Source organism: Triturus cristatus, chromosome 4_1 (genome assembly GCF_964204655.1).
Source record: "Triturus cristatus chromosome 4_1, aTriCri1.1, whole genome shotgun sequence".
In the NCBI taxonomy this organism is placed as follows: Eukaryota; Metazoa; Chordata; class Amphibia; order Caudata; family Salamandridae; genus Triturus; species Triturus cristatus.
The window spans coordinates 1,255,706,064-1,255,726,398 of NC_140585.1; the positions used below are offsets into that span (position 1 = coordinate 1,255,706,064).

At 46.7% G+C, this 20,335-nt stretch overlaps 1 long non-coding RNA gene across 1 annotated transcript in view; it reads right to left on the reverse strand.

Annotated features, from left to right (window-relative positions):
• The window catches only part of LOC146856527 (uncharacterized), a 1,813,942-nt gene that overhangs the window by 531,505 nt on the left and 1,262,102 nt on the right, over nt 1-20,335 (reverse strand). The gene's annotated exons all lie outside the window — the stretch shown is intronic.

Genomic DNA, 20,335 nt, shown 5'->3' on the forward strand with positions numbered 1-20,335 from the left:
ACGCTACCGTTCAATTGTTGCAGTATTTGGCAAACCATGGTAATAAGGTATCCTTGTCTAAATTTCAATATTGTCGACCGGAGGTGACTTATTTAGGTCATCTCCTGTCAAAGGAGGGTAGGCGTCTAACTCCTGTTCGGACTCACAGCTTTATCTAACATGTCTGTTCCTTGCACGCAACGTGATGTCCGCGCTTTCCTTGGCATAACCTCTTACTGTCGCCAGTGGATTCCTAACTTTTCCCTTCTGACTAAACCCCTACTATACTTGAAAACTAAAGATGTGCATGAAACTTTACCTTGGACTGTTGAATGTCAGGACGCTTTTGTCTCTCTGAAATCTGCTCTTTGTTCTGCTCCTGTGCTTGGCACTCCTGACTACCCGAAGCCTTTTACACTCTACGTGCATGAGGTGGACGGTTGCTCGCTTTCTGTGTTAACACAGGGTTTTGGTGGTAAGCAAAAACCTTGTGCATATTTTTCGGCGGTATTGGACAATGTCGCCAGAGCACTTCCCAGTTGTCTAAGGGCCACGGCGGCTGTTGCGGTGGCAATTCGACGTTCAGAAGGGCTCGTCCTGAATACTGACCTCACGGTGATGGTGCCTCACGCCGTGGATGTATTACTAAACAGGACCAAGACGCAGCACTTAACTAGTGCGCGTCTTACAGGGTACGAATTGACCCTGTTCGCACCCCACATCACTATCAAAAGATGTGCCACTCTGAACCCTGCCACGTTACTACCCCTCCCTTCGGAAGAACAAGATCAGGACATACATGACTGTCTATTTCGGACAGAAGAAGAAACGAAGGGACGGATAGACCTGACAGACACTCCCTTATCTAACCCACAAGGGGAGTTATATGTCGATGGCTCATGTTTTAAGTTACCGAATGGCACTACCACATCTGCCTATGCGATTACCACACTCCAAACTGTAGTTGAAACGGCTAAAGTGTCTTATCAATCTGCCCAGGCTGCAGAATTAGTGGCCTTGCTTCGAGCTTGTGAGTTAAGTGAAGGTTTGAGAGTGAATGTCTACACCGATAGCCAATACGCTTTCGGTGTAGCGCATAACTTTGGTAGGTTATGGGCAGAAAGGGGTTTCCTTACTTCGCATGGCCAGAAGATAAGGAACGGCCCGTTGGTATTGAGACTGTTGACTGCCCTGACTTTAACAAAGGAAATTGCTGTTGTTAAATGTAGCGCCCATAAAGCTGTGATCGATGATGTAGGCAAAGGAAATTCATTTGCTGACAGAATCGCTAAAGAAACTGCCCAGTCAAACACCACCTCTATGTTTGTAGCCAGTTCACCGAGAGGAATGGTAGAAACAGAAATATTCAATAGCACTATGGATAGCGTTAGAGAAATACAACAAGAAGCGACCCCTGAGGAACTAGTGCATTGGCAAGAGCAGATAGGGAAACTAGACGAAAATGGATGTTGGATCGACCTGTCAGACAAATGCAGGTGGTTACTGCCAAATGCATTTGTGAATGTGATAGTATCCATGGCACACGGCCCTGCGCATATAGGTGTTAAAGGTATTTGTGCAGTATTAGATTCCGTGTGGTATAACACCAATATTAATAAAACTGCAACACATTTGGTCCAGAACTGTATGATCTGTTTACAGCATAATCCAGGAGGTAGTGTCCCCGTACTGAAAGGTAATTATGCGCCCCCTACCTTACCCTTTGAGGTGTTACAAATGGATTTTATTCAATTAGAGCGGGTAAATAATCTCAAGTATGTTCTAGTAGTGGTTTGTGCATTCAGTAAATGGGTGGAGGCATACCCCACCAAGGAAAATACCGCTCTAGCCACAGCCAAAGCTTTAGTAAAGGAGTTTTTCCCTCGGTATGGTTTGCCACGTTTAATTTGGAGTGACAATGGAAAACATTTTAATGCCAACCTTATCGAGCACATTTGTAGCGGTTTATCCATTAGGCAGAAATTTCACGCTGCCCGCCACCCCCAATCAGCGGGGTTGGTAGAAAAGTATAATGGGATTTTAAAGTTGAAATTGGCTAAGCTGCAAGACACCACAGGGTTGAAATGGCCTGACCTCTTACCCTTAGCCTTGTTGTCTGTAAGAACCACTCCTCACTCTCGCTCTGGGATATCCCCATATGAGGTGATATTTGGTAGGCCCGCTAATATCTGGGGTGTACCGAGTCCGAAATCCTTTAGGGACATCGAGTACCCAATGTTGACAGATTATCTTTATGCATTAACTAAAGATCTTCGTTCCATTCATCAACAGATATCAGCGGTATTGCAGCCCCTGCCGGAGGGTCCTGGACATCGTCTTGAACCTGGACAGTGGGTTTTGATCCGGAACTACCAGCGAAAATCGAGTTTGGATCCACGATGGACCAAACCCCATCAGATACTCCTTTCCACAAGAACGGCTGTTAAGGTTGAAGGGCAGCGGCACTGGATTCACGTGTCACATTTAAAAAGAGTTCCTCTCCCATTGCCGGATGACCTGCAGGATCAGAGTGAAGGGGTGGTGCATGACGGTGAGCAGCTCATTGAAGATTCATCTCTCTCTGAAGCCCGAGAAGAAGTGAACGGGTGAGAGGGAGGCACTGTGAGTTCAAAAACGCCTCCAGCGGCTGGCCCAACTATCAGCTCTGCTCCCGGTAATGCTGCATCCGATCCGAAAGATCACACTTCCACTTTGATCCTACTGTGCCCATTCTTTTTCCTGATCCCCGAACACCTGGTCATGTTCGCTATAACCTGCGGCCCCGACAAAAAGCAAAGATACTAGGTTCAGTCTAGAGAAAGAGAAGAGAGACTTGAGTAAATCCTGGTATAATCAAAGAACACTGGACTGAACCAGTTGAGAGCTCGGAACTTTCAGTAAAGCTCTGTTCAGAAAGAAAATACAGACATTGATTGATTAGTGGGGCCCAGGTGGAGTTTTTCAGTAAGAGCTGCGTCAAGTGCAGCCCCAACGCGAGAAGTTTTTGCAATTTTTCTGTTTTGATATTTTCTCTTTCTTTTTTGATGAGCAATAGGAGTCTGCCTGTGACGCTCAGAACGGACAGAGGAAAGAAGCGCCCTCTGGCAGGTTGGACTGCAGGTAGGCTCATTCCCATTAGATTATATTTGGACTTTTAGCAAGAATGTATCCCTTTGCTCGCTTTGTTCCCGAAGAGGAGCGACCTATAGCCCCACGTCCTCTGCACCCATATATGCCTATGTTTTCTACTTGGAGTTTGCGTATCAAGATAGTATTCATAGCTATAATAACTATATCACTAGTAACATGTTTAGGTGTATTCATTTATTTAGAATGTCGTCACCCTGTGCACACCCTGGTACCCTCTACTCCTGTCCCTGAAGAGTATCATTTCCATACTTTCGCCCCGCATAAGGAAAGACATCGTCAGACATATGTCAAGAATACTTTTATCGGGAGGAGCCTAGCGCGGGACCAAGATGGCTGCGTGAGCACAGAGCTCCCGCGACCCTCGTTCCCTCCGGCAACTATCCTGAAAAAATCCTGTGTCAAATATCCGGAATATTGGAGATGAACCATTGCTGAGGCGAGCGTCGTTGTCCGGACTGAAATCGTACACCGGAGACCGAAGTTGTGACAAGGGGAAGTTCGCGGCCTATCCCCGGGAGGTGCCCGGGTCTCGCGTTGGCATGGGCCCGGACACTAATTGAACAACAGCGGCCGTGTGTGGTGCAGCCCCTTCGGATGGGGGGCTGTTTTCACTTTCACTTTCGTTTTCTTCTACAACTGCGTGCCTCGGCCCACGAGTGTTTTGGACAACAGTCGCCTGTAGCTCGGCCTGCACATGCATGGGCTTGAATCGGGGTCCCGGATCCAGCCGACTTCGCGCCAATTGTGTGGCTGAGCGGTCTGCCTTTGACGCAGACTGTTCCGGCGTTGAGGATGTCGGCCAAATCGGAAGCCGACAAACAGAAGCCCAAGAATACTAGGCGGGGGGGCTACACTCAAACTAACAATATGGATCGCTATGCCCAGCAAAAGGGATCGCCAAGCGGACCGGGGAAGCCACAGGAATTACCGAGAGACGGCTCGGTCCTCGCACCGGAATTGACACTGCAAGACATCATGGGCGCCATTGAGGAGATGAAGTCCTCTATTGGGCAACGGTTCGAGACCCTGGCACACAAAGTGGACGCTATCTCAGTTGACGTTAATTTGCTTCGCGCTGACCTGGGGAAATCTAATGAGAGAGTTAAATCATTGGACCAAAAAACCTCTAGCCTCACGGGGGACATCTCTGATCTGCAAATAGAGGTCCGCACGCTGAGGACTACCAATGACCTCTTTGCCCGCAAGATGGAGGATTTTGAAGGCCGGGCGAGGCGCAATAACGTGCGCATCGTTGGCGTTCCGGAGAAATCGGAGGAGCAATCAGCGGACTTGTTTGTCGAGGACTTGCTGGTTAATCATTTGGCGCCTAAGGGCCTCAGCAAGTTCTTTGCGGTCGAGCGGGCCCACCGAGTCCCGGGTGGGAGGCCCAAGGTGGGAGCCCCCCCCCCCCGAGACCGATCATCGCCAGGATCTTCAATTTCAGGGACCGCGATGCCATTCTGCAGGCGTCACGAGTGTCCGGACCAGTTACTTTCCAGAACACTGCAGTGAGTTTTTATCCTGACTTCACCCAGGCGGTGCAGAAGCAACGGCAGAGTTTCCTGGGGGTTAAGAGGAGGCTACGTGAGATGGGCCTGAAGTATGCCATGCTCTTCCCAGCCAAGTTGCGCGTCGAGTACGAAGAGCGAACCTTTTTCTTTGACTTGCCTGATGAGGTTGGGGAATGGCTCGACACATTGCCTCAGCGGCGGACTAGCGGGGATCATGCTGGCGGAGCGGAAGGTGGTCATGTCGCAAAAGAGTGAGGACTCCGGTGATTGAACATTCCGGCTAAGCTCAGGACAGTGGTTCGCTGCTTTGTTTTCATTGCTAGCTATTGTCCGGGGGTGGCGAGGGTACAATGGGATCTCTTTCCTCCTACGGGGTTTCTTCTTGTAGATTAGCTTCTGCTAGGGCGACAGGCACACTGCAAGTTGGGGGGCTTTTTAGGCTTACGCAGGGGTGCAGGGTGGGGGGTGGTATGGGGTGTTTGTTGTTGTTTTTCATTTTGCAAGGTATCGCAATGCAAGTCTCGTGTGCTGTTCTCTGGGGGGGGCGGGGGTCTCTTGCCATTCTGAGATGAGGGTAGGGGTTTGAATATACTTAGTTGGAATGTTAATGGCTTGGGGGATCGTATTAAGCGGGGGATTGTTTTGCAATTTCTGAAGAGGTGCTCTCCTGACATAGTTTTGCTGCAGGAGACGCACCTGATAGGCAACACGTGTCAATAGAAAGGGTTACAAATTTGTTGCGCACTCTGGGTTTTCCTCGGGATCTCAGGGGGCTGGAATACTCGTTAGGACCTCGCTGCCGTTTGAGATTGATTCTACTACTGTCGATGAGAGGGGGCGCTTTGTGGCTGTTGCGGGGAGGTGGGAGGGCAGGACACTGGTTTTGGTTTCTGTTTATGTCCCTCCTGGCCTGCAGACCGCCACATTTGCTGACTTGGGGAGGGCTATGCTGGCTCTCCCCGAGGGCGTGTTGGTGGTGGGTGGTGACTTTAATGCAGTTGGTTCCGGATTACTAGACAGACATCCGCCGAGGGACCCGGGGGGGCGCAGAGATGGCTCCCAGATTTTATTGATACACCAGGTCTGGTTGACTGCTGGAGGCTGCTGCACCCCGTTCAGCGGCAGTACACTTTTCACTCTGGGGCGCACGGCAGTCTCTCTAGAATAGATTATGTTCTCACCTTGGCTGCCCAAGCTTCCTTGGTGTCCGAGGCTAGGCACATGGCTAGGGGCATCTCCGATCATTCGCCGGTGTGGATTTGTATGGATTTTGGCCGTGGAGCGGCAGGTAGGGTGGCTCCGATTAACCTCTGGTATTTCCGTGACCCTAGGACTCGTAGCGCGTTGCTGAAAGCGGTCGATCTCTACTTCTCGGAGAATCTTGGCTCGGTTACCTCCGCGGTGTCTTTGTGGGAAGCGTTTAAAACAGTATTGAGAGGGGAGGCCCTCTCCTTGATAGCGGATGTCAAACGTCGGAGAGATGCGGAGGTGGCGCAGATCGAGGCTGAGATAGTGGTATTAGAGTCAGTCCTGGAAGACGAGGTTACGGCGGAAACACTGCATAAGTTGAGATTAAAACAGTCTGAATATAAAGCACTGGTGACAAACGCGGCTGAGGTCCTTAGCAGGGAACAACAAGGGCGATTGTATGATGTAGGTGATAAGGCTGGGAAATTAATAGCGTGGCTGGACAGAAAAGAACGAGTGAATAGAGTTGTGCCAGAAATAGTGACGGTCGGCGGGGATATTGTCACAGAACCCGACGGGATAGTCCAGTGTTTCGCGGACCACTTCCGCATGGTCTATACGTCCGTGTCGGACAAGCCGGAGGAAGACTCGCACGAACTGCTGCGAGATATTGCCCTGCCTTGTCTCTCCGACTTAGACAGGGAAGACCTTGATGGTAACATCACCGCGGACGAGGTTGCAGTGGCTATCCGCTCGCTACACCCGGGCAAGGCCTCGGGTCCGAATGGCTTGCCGATCGAATTGTATAAACTCAGGCCGGATAAGATTGCTCCGCATTTGCGAGATATGTTTGTAGAGGCGCGGGAGCATGGGTGTCTCCCATTTGACCAACGTCTGGCGACAATAGTGGTTATACACAAAGATGGCAAGCCCCGGAACAGATGTGGATCGTATAGGCCGATCTCCCTACTCAACGCTGAGCCCAAAATCCTCGCCAAACTGTTGGCTAACCGTTTGATCAGGGTCATTGGGGACTTGATCCACCCGGACCAAGCCGGGTTTATCCCACACCGTAACACTGCGTTGAACCTCAGGCGACTCCATGGCGTGCTCGCGAGGGTTGGAACGCTGCGGGAGTCGGCCATCTTGGCGTCACTTAATGCCACGATGGCTTTCGACACTGTGGAATGGCCGTATCTGTGGGCAGCGCTCACAAAATTTGGCTTCGGACCGGGTTTTATAGGCTGGATTAGGCTACTCTATGAGGAACCTTTGGCTAAAATCGCGGTGAACGGTAGGGCGTCATCTCCGTTCGAGCTTGGGAGGGGCACCCGACAGGGTTGTCCTCTGTCGCCACTATTGTTCGCCCTCGCCCTTGAGCCGCTGGCGGCATGGATTAGATGGCAGCCAGATATAAAAGGGATCCGATGGTCGCCAGACCACGAGGACCGCATTTCATTGTATGCAGACGACATTTTGTTATACTTGACCTCACCTAGGAAATCCCTCATAGTGGTCTGTGACGTCTTGAATTCTTTTGGTAGAAACTCGGGTCTCGCCATTAATTGGGGAAAATCGCATCTCTATGTTCTCAGTGGAGACACCCCTATCGTCCCGTGGAATTGCTCCAACCAGATCGCCCGGCAGGGCTTTCTGTACTTGGGGATATATATTTCCACCGATCCCTCTGTCCGATACGAGAAGAACCTACTCCCTCCGTTGTCACGTTTGAGACGGGACGTTGCGGGTTGGAGGCGGCTGCCGCTCTCCCTCCTAGGCCGCGCCGCATTGTTTAAAATGTCTCTTCCCCGATTTCTCTATGCCCTACAGAACACCCTGGAGTTAGTTCCGGCCTGTTATTTTCGTGAGGTGGAGAGCCTCCAGCGCTCGCTGTTATGGGACGGTCGACCGCGTATAGCTATTGCAAAGTTGACCCTTCCATGGTATGACTGGGGGATTGCACTCCCTGACATCAGAAGATATTATTGGGCTACCCAATTGGGAGCGATTAACCACGGTGTTTATGGTCCGGCGTTGAACCCTGGGTTTGCTATGGATCGGTGGTTGTTGCGCGGGGGTAATTATCTCAGGGCGCTGTATTCCAAATCACTGGATGGGTCCCTCACGGGACCAACCAAGACGGCAGTGCATGTGTGGAAGGCGGTTACAAACTCGTTGGGCTGGAAGGACAGACTTACCCAGGCTACTCCGCTTTTCGAGTCCGATATATTGGGGAAATTATGGCACACGAAAGGGTTCGAGAAGTGGGACCTAATTGGGATTTCTAGAGTTGGGGATTTGCTAACTAAGGGTGAGGTGAAATCGTTTGAGATGTTGCAGACGGAGTACGAATTAGGGGGTACTGAATACTTTCGATATGCCCAGGTGCGTCACGCTCTGCTATCTGTCTGTGCCGAGGGGGAGGTCGTGCCTGAGTCTTCTCCTTTGGAGGATCGGATTCTGGATGGTCATATGCCGGAGAGTACAATCTCCTTGATTTACAAGAAGCTTGTAAATGTTCGGACCGACCTCCTCCTTGATGTGCGAGAACAATGGACTAGGGATGGTCTCGAGCTGGACGATGAGGACTGGCAATATGCCATCTCCTCTCCGAAGGAGGTTGCGATCCCGGCTAGGCTGCGGCTGGTGCAGCTTAAGATACTTCACAGGGTTTATGTCACGGGGCCCCGCCTGATTCATATGGGTTTCTCTGATGATGGCTTATGCAAGAGAGGCTGTGGGATATTGGGCACCTTTCTACACATTATTTGGGAGTGTGGGGAGATCGTAGAGTTCTGGAAACAAATTCATGACGTGATGGAAGAGGTCACGGGTATCGCACTCTTCCCGGAGGCAAGACGATGCCTATTGAATGTCTGGGGACCCACCGACTATGATGCCGCTCAGACCCAATGGGTGACACTGGGGAATATGGTGGCGAAGCGAGATATTGCGCAGCTGTGGGGATCCCAGAGACCTCCCACCTTGGCAACATGGATGGAAAATATGGACTGGGGCATGTTTCGGGAGAAAACGGTGTACAGTGCCCGAGGTCGCCCTAAGAAATGGCATAAGATATGGGGGCAATGGAACCATTATAGGGGAGATATTTGTGTGCCCCCGGTTACTGAGATGCTCGATGTGCAACTTTCCCCCTAGCTCTACTCCCAACTTTGGACGTAAAACTGTTCATGACCTGGAGTCCGTACCTCTGCTTCCCCTCACTTCTTTGGCGTGGTGTACTGCTCCGCTGATGGGAGTGGGACCTCGCCCCGGCTGGGAACTAGCGCATGCTTATTATATGCTCTGCCTTGCTTGTGTTTTTATTTTTTTGGTTTACATTAAAACTAAACCTTTGTTACTCCTGATGCATAGCTATGGACCTTCCTACGTATTGTTCTCATCGTGCTGCCGGACCTCCGGGATGTCGGCTGAATAGCTGTGTACCATGTTGACGTAAATAAAGGTTTTTAAAAAAAAAAAAAAAAAAGAATACTTTTATCGAAATGCTGCACCAGACCCATAGTACGACTAATGTTACAGAGTGCTGGGTCTGTGGCCTCCTCCCCTCGGTTATGCACAAACATGACCTTTTTATTTCGATATCTAGGCAGTTGTGAAGCATGGTTTAAATTGCTGTCGATGATATATACGCACTATACTGTCGATGAACACCGATTTTCTGAAAAAGACTATGAAATGATTCTAGCATATATAGAAGTACATCAGGGATTCACTCCGAATGAAGATGGTACAGATGGTACACTAGACCCAACTGCTTGCATGAATGAGTATACTGAATATGCAAATGACACTTGGTTAAGGGATGAAGTATTGGATTTTATGTCTTTCAATTTCACTGAGTATTTCAAATATTTTCAGGAACGAAATGTATCAGATGATAAGGTTATTCCGGTCCCGGTATTGAATGCGTCATCTTCCTTTTGTATACATGGCACTGGTCACTTAGCAGTTGGATTTAGAAAATGCAATTATACGTACACATTACGAACATTCAGCAGCCCACCAATGCTTACTCCTCCGAATGTGTATTTTGTATGTGGGGAAACTGCATACACATGGCTCCCCAGAGGATGGTCAGGTAGATGTTAATTGTCTTTCCTATACCCACCAGTCTATATAGCCCCTTCTGACTATCATAAGACCCATTCACTGAACCGGCGGAGTTTAGGAAAACGAGCTACTACGGGGCATGCCACTGATCAGACCGATACTCCTGCACAACACTTTGTGGACATAATGAAAGGAGTGCTGCCCATATGGGGACCCATTTTGACCAGTAAAGAAATCAGAAGGTTATCTACAGTGGTAGAGGGAGTAGTGAATATCACTGCCGGAATACTAACTAACTTAACTGTTGAGCTTCAGGCGACCAGGCTTGTAACGCTTCAAAATCGTATGGTTTTAGACGTTATCTTAGCTGATCGTGGAGGAGCTTGCAGAGTGATTGGCAGTTCTTGCTGTGTGTATATACCTGACTCTGCCCCCTCTGTACATTTAGCCATCCAAAAACGTCACCGTTTAGCATCTGAAATTCATACAGATACCGGTACCTGGTCTCTTTCTAGCTGGTTCTGGGGCCTCTTTGCCACTTGGGGATGGAAATTACTCATGATCCTTTTGGGTATAGCAGGTTTCTTTTTCACCTGTTGTGTCTGCATACAATGTGGACCTGCTTGTTGTTCTTATTGTACTAATCGACTCCTTCTTACCCTTCCCGAATCTAAACCACGCCCAGCTCAGATAGGCACTCAGTTAGTTCAGAAGGAGATATACGACATGATGCAGATAGATGAAGGCATCTTTGAAGATTAAGTTGGTGTTAGCTACATTATGCTAAAAAGGGCCGATCTGAAGGATAAAAATCAATTGTTCTGTTTATTTGCACCATGTAAAGTTAGCACAATGTATCTATGACGGTAATTCTGACCAGATAAATACCTATTCATATGTCCTAGAAGAAGCGTTTCTCTCGTTTCTTGCTACACTACGAAAACGGACGAAAAACCATACTGTGGCCATCTTGGTTTGCGATAGACCATGTGTCAGATCACGTGGTTTCTTTTGCCTACCGTCTTCATGATTTAGTTTGTGCCAGCCCAGAGACAGGTTAATTGTATTTATGGCCAAGGCCCAAGGTCGCATCTGCTGTAGGAAGTATTAAGCAAATTCCTTCAGGCCCTGGGACGAAAAGGGAGTCACCCTGCCGACCTCCTCTGTATAGATAGCACCCTTTTATGTGAGACTGAAACTGAACACTGTATGAGCTCATCCAGGAGCCCATGGACTAACTGGTATTTTTCCACTTGTAAGGCTTTGTATGCTGAATCTGTTATGTATATAAGTGTGGTTTTGTCAAGGGGCCAGCAGTCTTCCTCGGCGCACCTGATGGGTGAGGATCGATGAGGCTCCTCTATATAGAGTTTTGCTTTGGCCAATAAAGCTTCTGAACCTTCTCCGTTGCCGACTGACTATTATTTGAAATATATTGCGGGCCACTGGTAAGTGTGGCCCTTGGGATTTTTATCGAGTACTTCAGTGGGACCATGTGATTAGATCTCCGCAGGCTCATCAACTGGTATTATTTCCTCCTCCAAGTCAGACAGGCTCTTCGTAAAGACTGTGCAGCTACCACGATGTCTGCACCTTTGGGACGCTCCTCTGCCCATGCTCATCGATTGTCGTGCAGGCCGCAGAATCTTGAGTAGGCCTGCATCCATGCCCGGCTGTCATTCGCTCTGCGCTATCCTGGACTGCACGGGAGTCTCCGTGTGGGCTACCAGTGGGACGGTGAGCAGAACACAGCACAGCGCAGCTCACAGTGTACCAACCAGTGCTGCAGTCACATTCAGCTGCCCTCATCCACTCCTCCTTGGCAGGCCAGACCACAGCACAGAGCACGTTGCTGGTTATCCTTTTCCAGCTAGCATCCTCCCGACAAGGCGCTGGAGCCCTTTTACGATTTTGGAAACCGGGCTGTACAATATATCAGCACAGTATCATTTTTAGGGAAGGACAGCAGGTCTGAGCGGATGTTTGTGAAGGATTTAGGTACCGGCCGTTGGAGCTCACTCAGTGCACCGCCATCTTGTTGCGCTGCTCGGCCATAGCTCCTAAATTGTGCTATTCATAATATCATTAAGAAAATTTATGCATTTTCCTCATTTTTGTACTCAAGGTAACAACTGTTTTGTCTAAATGAATGTTTCATATTTCTAGTTTTCTCAGTTTTGCTTGTAATGTTCCAATCCTTTTGACACAGTTAGTTTATCTTATTTTTAAAAAGTGTGTGAACGGGAGGCTATTGATTATCTACGCATCTGAATATATTCAGAAATATATTTGCTTCAAAGGCTTTCATTGGTACGCTTCCTCTCCTATTTCAGTTAATTTATTCTGGCCCTGAAGAAGTTCCACGGGTAGAAGTAAATGCATTGGCTCACATATTAAAGTCTAACATGTTGGTTTTGCTAAGGTAAGAGTGGAAATGCTCAACTTTTGGCATAATAAAAAGAAACAATGTTTATTGGAGATTGTCACGTCAAGGCCAATTTTTTCCTCTGTTTCCAACTTATGATGCATTACAAGGAGTGTACACCAATCATATTTAGATTACTAAATTCCATTCTGGTTTATAATAAGGGAACTTTACAGTTAGGTTTCAGGGGGTTTGCACTTTGTTGACAATGGATACCTCAATATAACAAATCAGGCATGAAAGATCTATGCCACAACTGCTTCTCTGTAAATTGGTTACTTTTTAAGGTTGTTTGCCTGTCAATTTCATTTATATGCCAGCAACAGTTATCTTGAGACTGCAAGGAAAACAAGTTTGCACCCAACAGATATTTCATCAATGTTCCCTTGTTATATCTCAATGGATATAGGAGAATAACCTCAAGCTAAACACAGAAAAGGCAGAAGTCCTCATCCTTGGAGTCAGATATTTGGTGCCATAAATTCATTAGATTAGACCCTGTCCCAGCCCCATCAATCACATCAGCCTTGACAAATATTTTAATTTCATACCTCAAAATGTTCAAATATCCTCATCTTGTTTACTTTCAGAGCTCTCTAAAATCTATTCCAATTGGTATGCATTGATTCGAAAAGGTAGTTGCACAGGTCTGGATCGTGAAAACTCAATTATCTTGTCCTTTCCTATTGCAACTTGAACTAGTTACAAGCCGTGCAAGATTTGGCTGCTAGACTAGTTCATGATTTCTCTTGAGGAGACCATATTTTAAACTACCTCTTGAAGCTTCAACGGTCTCTTGTACACAATAGGGTCTGATGAGGTTGAATGAGCCCAACCTAAATGCAGACCCTTCTCCTACATATTGGCAAAGACATGAATTCTCTTCCTCTGTTTCTTTGTTCTCTTTTTCTCATAATCATTGAAAGGTCGTGCCACACTTTGAAATTGGTTTGGGTGGCGGGGCAGGCATATCATGTTTTGAAACTGACTCAGAGAAAAAAAAGGTCCTTGCAATCAGAAAGTGGCCTACTGGACCTCTTGCGTGCACGTCAATTGTGAGTGTAGTGTTTATGTGGCATATGTGCAGTAGTAGGACGGACTCAGTTTATCTATGAGTCTGAGTTCTGAAGCCAGTGGGATCCACTATGGATTTCCAATGGTTAGCAGCTTCCACAGACAGTGGAAGTGTATTACTTGCATCCCTGTGTATACAGGGTGAAGAGCCAGATAGTGAAGTGAAGGTGAAGTCATGGCTATTGTTATAAACTTTACAAAGACTTTGTTAGCAATGGCTGCAGATTAGTTATTCCTGAGCGGTGGTATTTAGGAGATAGTAGTGGTGGTGAGGGGTAGGACTGCTTTTCCTTTTGTTCAAAGTGAGCAAGTCAGTCTGGTTCAGGCCTGCCCTTTTGTCTGTCTCGGATTGCTACTCCACAGAGGTTGATGACAGCCAGGTGCAGAAATCTCACATTTCATTGTGCCCTTGTTGCAGGTGCTCCAGATTGGAGATTACCCTACTAATCCCTACTATAAGAAACATCACTTTATACAAAGACTGTTTCTGGAGAGCAGTCTGAGAAGGACCTTGAAATAGAACCATCACAAACCCGGCTGAAACCTATCAAGATGTTGTGTATAAAAGCGAGACCCAAACCACTCTGCAGAGTACTCAAAGGACTGCTATGTGATCAGGGCTGGTATCTCTTTGGCAACCAGTCTCCCAGGAGTGAGGAGACATCACTTGAAGTCTCCACTCTCTGCCGGAGGGGGTAAGGTCACAGCATGGCTACAAAACATTGACAAAGCCAGTCGGTCTCGTTGGCCACATACAAGTTTCTCCTAATATTTTGTGATGTGCTGATTTACCTGCTGTGGTTTTCTCTCCTTCTGCTCTTCGACTACCATCACCCTGCCAAGAACACCGGAACACAGTGTCTCATCCTCTAATCGAGATATAGCATTTAGATTGTTTGACTCTTTCCGCTATTAAATAGAGAAGTTTGCTATGTTTGCTATTTACTGGGACTTCATCTTTTCAGGTCCCAGTGCAGCTCAGGCTTGGAGGCAGGGCTTTAAGTGGGTCGGGTCACTCCGGGTCTCAGACGCGGAAGTAATTAAAAGCAAACATTGAAACGGGTCCCTTTCGGGCCCCGTATTCCTTTTTCTTAACTTCACAGACAAAAATGTATCGATTTCTGAACAAAAAGTTTAAAAACATGTTAAGGTAACCCATTTTCACATGCTTTACTTAATTTTGCATCCCCTATAGTGTGTTAGCTTTTCCCAGGATGTTATGTTTTTGGAATTTCTTTTCGTGAGGTGTAGTGCTCTTGTGTAGTGCATACTTTGAACTGTATCACTCTAAACTGGCACCTGGGTGCGAGTTAAGCACACTAGCTCATGTGCAACTGACAAGACCTTCACGAACAGGGGGCTAAAACAGGGTTGCGTGATCGCCCCCACCCTGTTTAACCTATACACCACAGACCTGGGAGAAGCACTGTTAAAAGCTAACATCTTTCCTCCAAAATTGGGCCACCTCAGACTGCCAATAATGCAGTATGCGGACGATCTCGTCTTACTGGATCACACAAGAATAGGCATGAAAAGGGCATTAGAGATGCTATATAATTACAACATGGAAAACAAACTTATAGCTAATGCATCTAAGACAAAAGTGTTGATCTTTGGCCACAAGTTAAAAAAACTAACATTGGTATGGCAGCTGGGCCCTCTAAGGATAACCATCACCAATAAGTACACCTACCTGGGAGCACAGTTTGCAGAGACCTGCAGACCAGCACTGCAGGTTAAAGCACTAGAGGCAAAAGCAGCTAAGTTAACATACGGCTTGTGCAAATTACACCACAAGCTTGTAAGCCACTCGACAGAAGGGATCTGACGAGTAATGCAAGCCAATCTAATGTCTACACTCCGCTATGGCCATCTTGTCTTCCCTGGCTTGTTGACCAAAAAATTGGAGGGCCTATACATAATGGCATATAGAAAAGTCTTCAATCTCCCATACATGACTAGGCGCTCACTGATCCGATTAGAGTTCAACATCACAGCAATGGACATTGAATGCAAAAAAGACAGTCAAATTTCAACACAACGTGATTAATGCATGTCCGTTCACAATCAGGGCAGCGCTACAGGTGGTCTTTACAGATAACAACAGTCACTGGGCGAGGTATTTCTTGAGGGCCAAAAAAACACTGGGATTATCAATCGAACCCTCAACAGACATATCATTAACAAAGTGTAGTCTAAAGAACCTGCTATAAAAGGGTGGCAAGAACATCTCGAGGCAACAAGACCTTGAACGGATCAGACCTGTTCTGGGTGCAGAAGGTCTTATTAATTCACATGAAACTACTGTATGCCAACCCTATTTAAAAGCAGGTCTTGGAAGGCAAGCCCTACAAAATGTCATGAGGGTGAGGCTCTTAACTTTGCCAATACATGACTATAGAGCCCACTGGAAAATCTGGTCGTCAAGTGGGTCTGGTTGTAGTCTGTGCCAACACCACACAGAATACGCAGAACATGTCATTTGCTGTTGCCCAGCTTTGCTGTCCCCAAGGAGCTTGTATTTAAGAACCATGTTCGTACATTACGGTGTAAGAACATGTAAGGAGGGCTTAAGGCACATTTACACCACCATAGTCCCGATGGAGCTGGCACTAATTGGGAAGTTTCATGCGGCTGCTGGAATGTTATTACGATCGGCCAGAGAAGTGACAGTTGAATAAATTATGTTTCAAGGACCACTGGCACTTGCAACTGCTTAGTATCACACTTTTAATACTTTTACCGTCTATACTAATTTAACTAGCAACAGAATGCCTACTGCAGTTTTGCATACCCTCCCGCATGTCAAATTCTTCATGTGTTGTTTCTAATCGGACCTTTTTTGCACAAAGTTACTTATGTACAGTTACCGTATAGTAGCTGTGCATTTTAACCCCTTTTTTTTTTAGATGTTATGTATTGCATTTTAACCTTTTCTAACTTGTATTTTCTTCCGCTTTTGTAGAGGATTTTAATTAATCATACAATAAAGTTGTTGTTGTGTTGTTACTTTGAACTATGTCACATGCAGGTGTTTATAACGGCCAGGACTGAGTTGTGTTTAAAGGCAGTGTGATTCTATGCAAATGTGTGGGTAGGGTGGCACTCTAAGGGAGATTTTTGTTGATATGTTGAAGCCACGCTCTAAAGTATAGTAAATAGGCCGCGCTCCCTTCTGAGACCCCTTACTTTTTTCATCCTACTTTAAGCCCTGTGTGTTGTGCTTCACAAATGTGCTCTCATAAATCAGAATATTCTTAATTCCTATAGAACGATTATTGAATGTATTCTTTTTTTAATAATTGTACACCCTTAATAATTCCAGCCTTCAAAAAGTCCATCTTACAGGCTATGAATGGGGTGAAAAGCGTCTTTGTTAAACCAAAATACCCTCTCCAAAGCTGAATGAACTCCAATGAATGAATCATATCACTGGAAGCAAATAGTGAATCAGTTGGCGAAAAGGTGTGAAATAGCAAATAATAAATGTATTTGCAGATTCAAATTATTACGTGTGAATTTATATTGTGGGTTGTATATAACCGTATACGTTGTGAAGAAAAAAACATTGATATCCCGTACACTACATTTTTAGAATTGGTTCCTAAGAATAAGTAAGTCCATCTCCTCTTCGCTGAGCGTGCCTAATCCTACACAAATAATCTTAATTGATTCTGCTGTGTATTTGATGTGGGCCCTTCGTCTATGGGAGCCTAACCGTAATCTTTCCTGTCATCTTTCGTTTGAAAAAGCCCTTACGACCTACATTTTCATATTGTCTCATTCCTACCAATTCATATTCTACTCACCTTGAAGTCTATCTTATCCCAATGCAGCACTGGGATGACTCTTGAGATCACCTCTGGCTATATCAAGTCCGTTATCATTCATTCATCCATGTGGTTTCATTCAAAGGACGGTAGCCCATCTTAAAGGCACCCCTACTGGTACGGGTATATAGCAGTGGTGCTTGTAAGTGTCAGAATCGCCCTGCATTTCAAAGCTGGTCGGTATCGTCCGGTTTAAAGTAGACAAGCCCGAACGAGAAGACCAGTATTGTCCTATTAAAGACATAGCAGCCTTGCTGAGATGTGACGCAAACAAAAGCGAGAATATAAAGTGTGGTGCGTCTAATACCACAGCATTAGGAACTGAGCATGCTAACACCGGGGCAGCCAGAAGAGCATCCAAACAAAACTATGATGTATATTCCCAAGTACATGCTAACTTTAGCAAGGGATCCTGGAATTGTGGGATTCTGCAGGCGTGGCTTTTTCGCCTTATTAAGGATTTTACGCATTGGCCGCATAATCCATCATACTCTGTAGATTTTAACACAAACTATGTGTTTCTAGCTCAAATGGATCAAAAGTTACTAAAAAATACGGCAAACCGTGTTGCTGCTCAGTGGATGGCACTTTGTAAAGGTTCACTTTTCAGATACATATTGCTGCATTTTGGTGTTAAACTAATAATATTAATAAAGTAAAACCTGTGTCTAGACAGTGTTAACGTGTAAAAATGACAAAATAATGAACTGAAACTATTACGAAATGTGCATTTTCTTGCCACATAATTTAGTAGACAGTGCAGCAGAATTGGTCCGCTCTTGCTGTATAATTTCAGTGGCTCTAAATATATATCATACATTTATATATGACTGAAATAAAAAAAAATTACGTGTACAGGCAGAGACAGCGGAACAAATGCTTTTCTGACGCAATATGTAGCATTAAACTGGTTAATAATCTGGCTTGGCACCTGCTGGCAACCAATGGATTCGCCAAAAGGACTTCCCTGATTTAAACAATGGTGCTCCCTAAGAAAATGCCTTATCACTGGCACATGCTGGGCAGCTCTAGTTTCCAGACTGAGTGCAGACTGTAAAGCATGCTGGGTGCGGTCTACAGTTTGTGATTCTGATGACCTTAAGGGCGAAGGCAACAAATGTCCCATGCACCTGAAGCGGTTGCGATCTGACATCTTCGGTGACATGCCTGCCTGGATAGGGAGCATGAACCACTGTCATAGCATTTATAAGGTAGCAGGCACAAAGATCCCTTCAGGGAGGAGGTGCTGTACACTAGGGGTGGGCGTAGCTGGCGTAATTCTCTCTTGCATAATTACTTGTAAATACCACAAAATTACTAGTAACAATTGCACAATTGCGTTAGAAGCGTAAATCCAGCATTTAGCGCTATCTTTTTAGTACAAAATGCACCCTAGCATCCAGCCAGAGGATGCATTCTGGGTGAAGAAAATAACACAAAATGCTACAGGACATGAACAGCAGTAGCCAACAGCCACTCGCTCTCCCTTAGTTTGCTGATCCTGTGCTCCTCCGGTAGGATTTTTGCATCCAGACTACTCTTAACTACTCAAGCTGGAGTAAAAGCGTATTTTTGTTAATTTTGCATCACAAGAGTAATGCGTAATAACTAAAATTACTTAGACTTCGGAATAATTGAAATTTTGCCCAGGCCCACTACACCCTTACAAATGAATGACAGGTTCTATCAATACAGACTGGTGGACTGCTGCACACCCTTGAAGGATGGCAGGAGAGACTTCTATACTGATTGTGCACTAGACCTTCAGCAGTACAGAGCATATTATCAAAACTGATTCGAGGCACCGGCTTCATTTTTAAGACCTGGGACATCCCCTTCTTTACTTGGTTGCCAGAATCTCTTTATACACCATACTGTTTTCTCTATTTTTAATGTCCACTGTCAGTCCTGGTACAGTTTCCCCATCTACCGATTTTAGGGGTCTAGATTATTTTATGCTTACATAAAGGAGATACCTCATTACTCTTTTGTCTCCTGTTCATTCAGTGCTGCTTACTCTACTTTTGAGTCTCCGACTTGCAACAGTGGCATAGCAAGGGGGGGGGGGGGGTCGGTCCTCCCAATCCTCCCGCTTTTACATGCGTTTGCCGTGGGGTGGAAAACGCAGGAATGATCGCCAGCAACCCTGGCTCTTCTATGCGGCCGCCGCATAGAAGAGCCATGGGCGGCACAGTGTCTAGCTACGCCACTGACTGGCGACCACTTTATTTATTTAGAAATCTGTTTGAGTTTGCAGGTAGCATCACATATTACATCATACGAAATCAACGAGCATCGTAACATATATCATGGGGCGAAGTTTCAGTGCACAACACATGTATTCTGGCCATAGTACATCATCCGGAAAGGGAGTAACAGCGCCCGACTTTACAGCCGGCGGGGCTCTGAACACATCTATCTCCACGCGTGATGCTATGGCTACAGACCTAGCGGAGAGCATCTGCTCACCAACTCCTGTACTTGTTACGTGCTAATCCCGGTGCATCCCCAAACAGTTATACAAACAGTGCTAAACTCCCCGTTCAATAACCGGGTGGCCGTCTTCTCAACAGCCTAGCAACTAAAACAACTACCAACAGCAGCTCGCAGGTTCTAATCTAGACGGCCCTCCCCTGTTGATCCCCGGCAAGTTCCGACCCCCCCAGCCCCCCCCACCAGGACTGGTTCAAGCACTAAGATTCGATCCTTGGCATGCTCTGTCCCCACTTTAAGGCCTGCCTAACACACTAGCGCAGCATCTCGACCAGCCGGACAGCCCCACATCGCCTAACGCAGTCTCTACAGCGCACTTCCGCTGCCTCCCGGGGCCACCTCCTCTGATTGCAGTAAAGTCCGCAGCATCTCCCCCCATTGGGGTGCGATGGGCGTCATTCTAAGGCCCAGTGTCTCCTCCCGCCTAAGTGCCACCTCCTCCGCCTTCGCCCACACCAGCAAAGAGCTACGCCATGCTCGCATATGTGGTGCCGCGTCTGCCTTCCAGCGTTTGGTGATAAGTCGCTTTGCCACTATGATCCCCAAATCGAGAAAGCGGGAGGCCACCTTAGCCGGGGGTGGCCGGTGAAAGAGATGTAATAAGTAAGTGG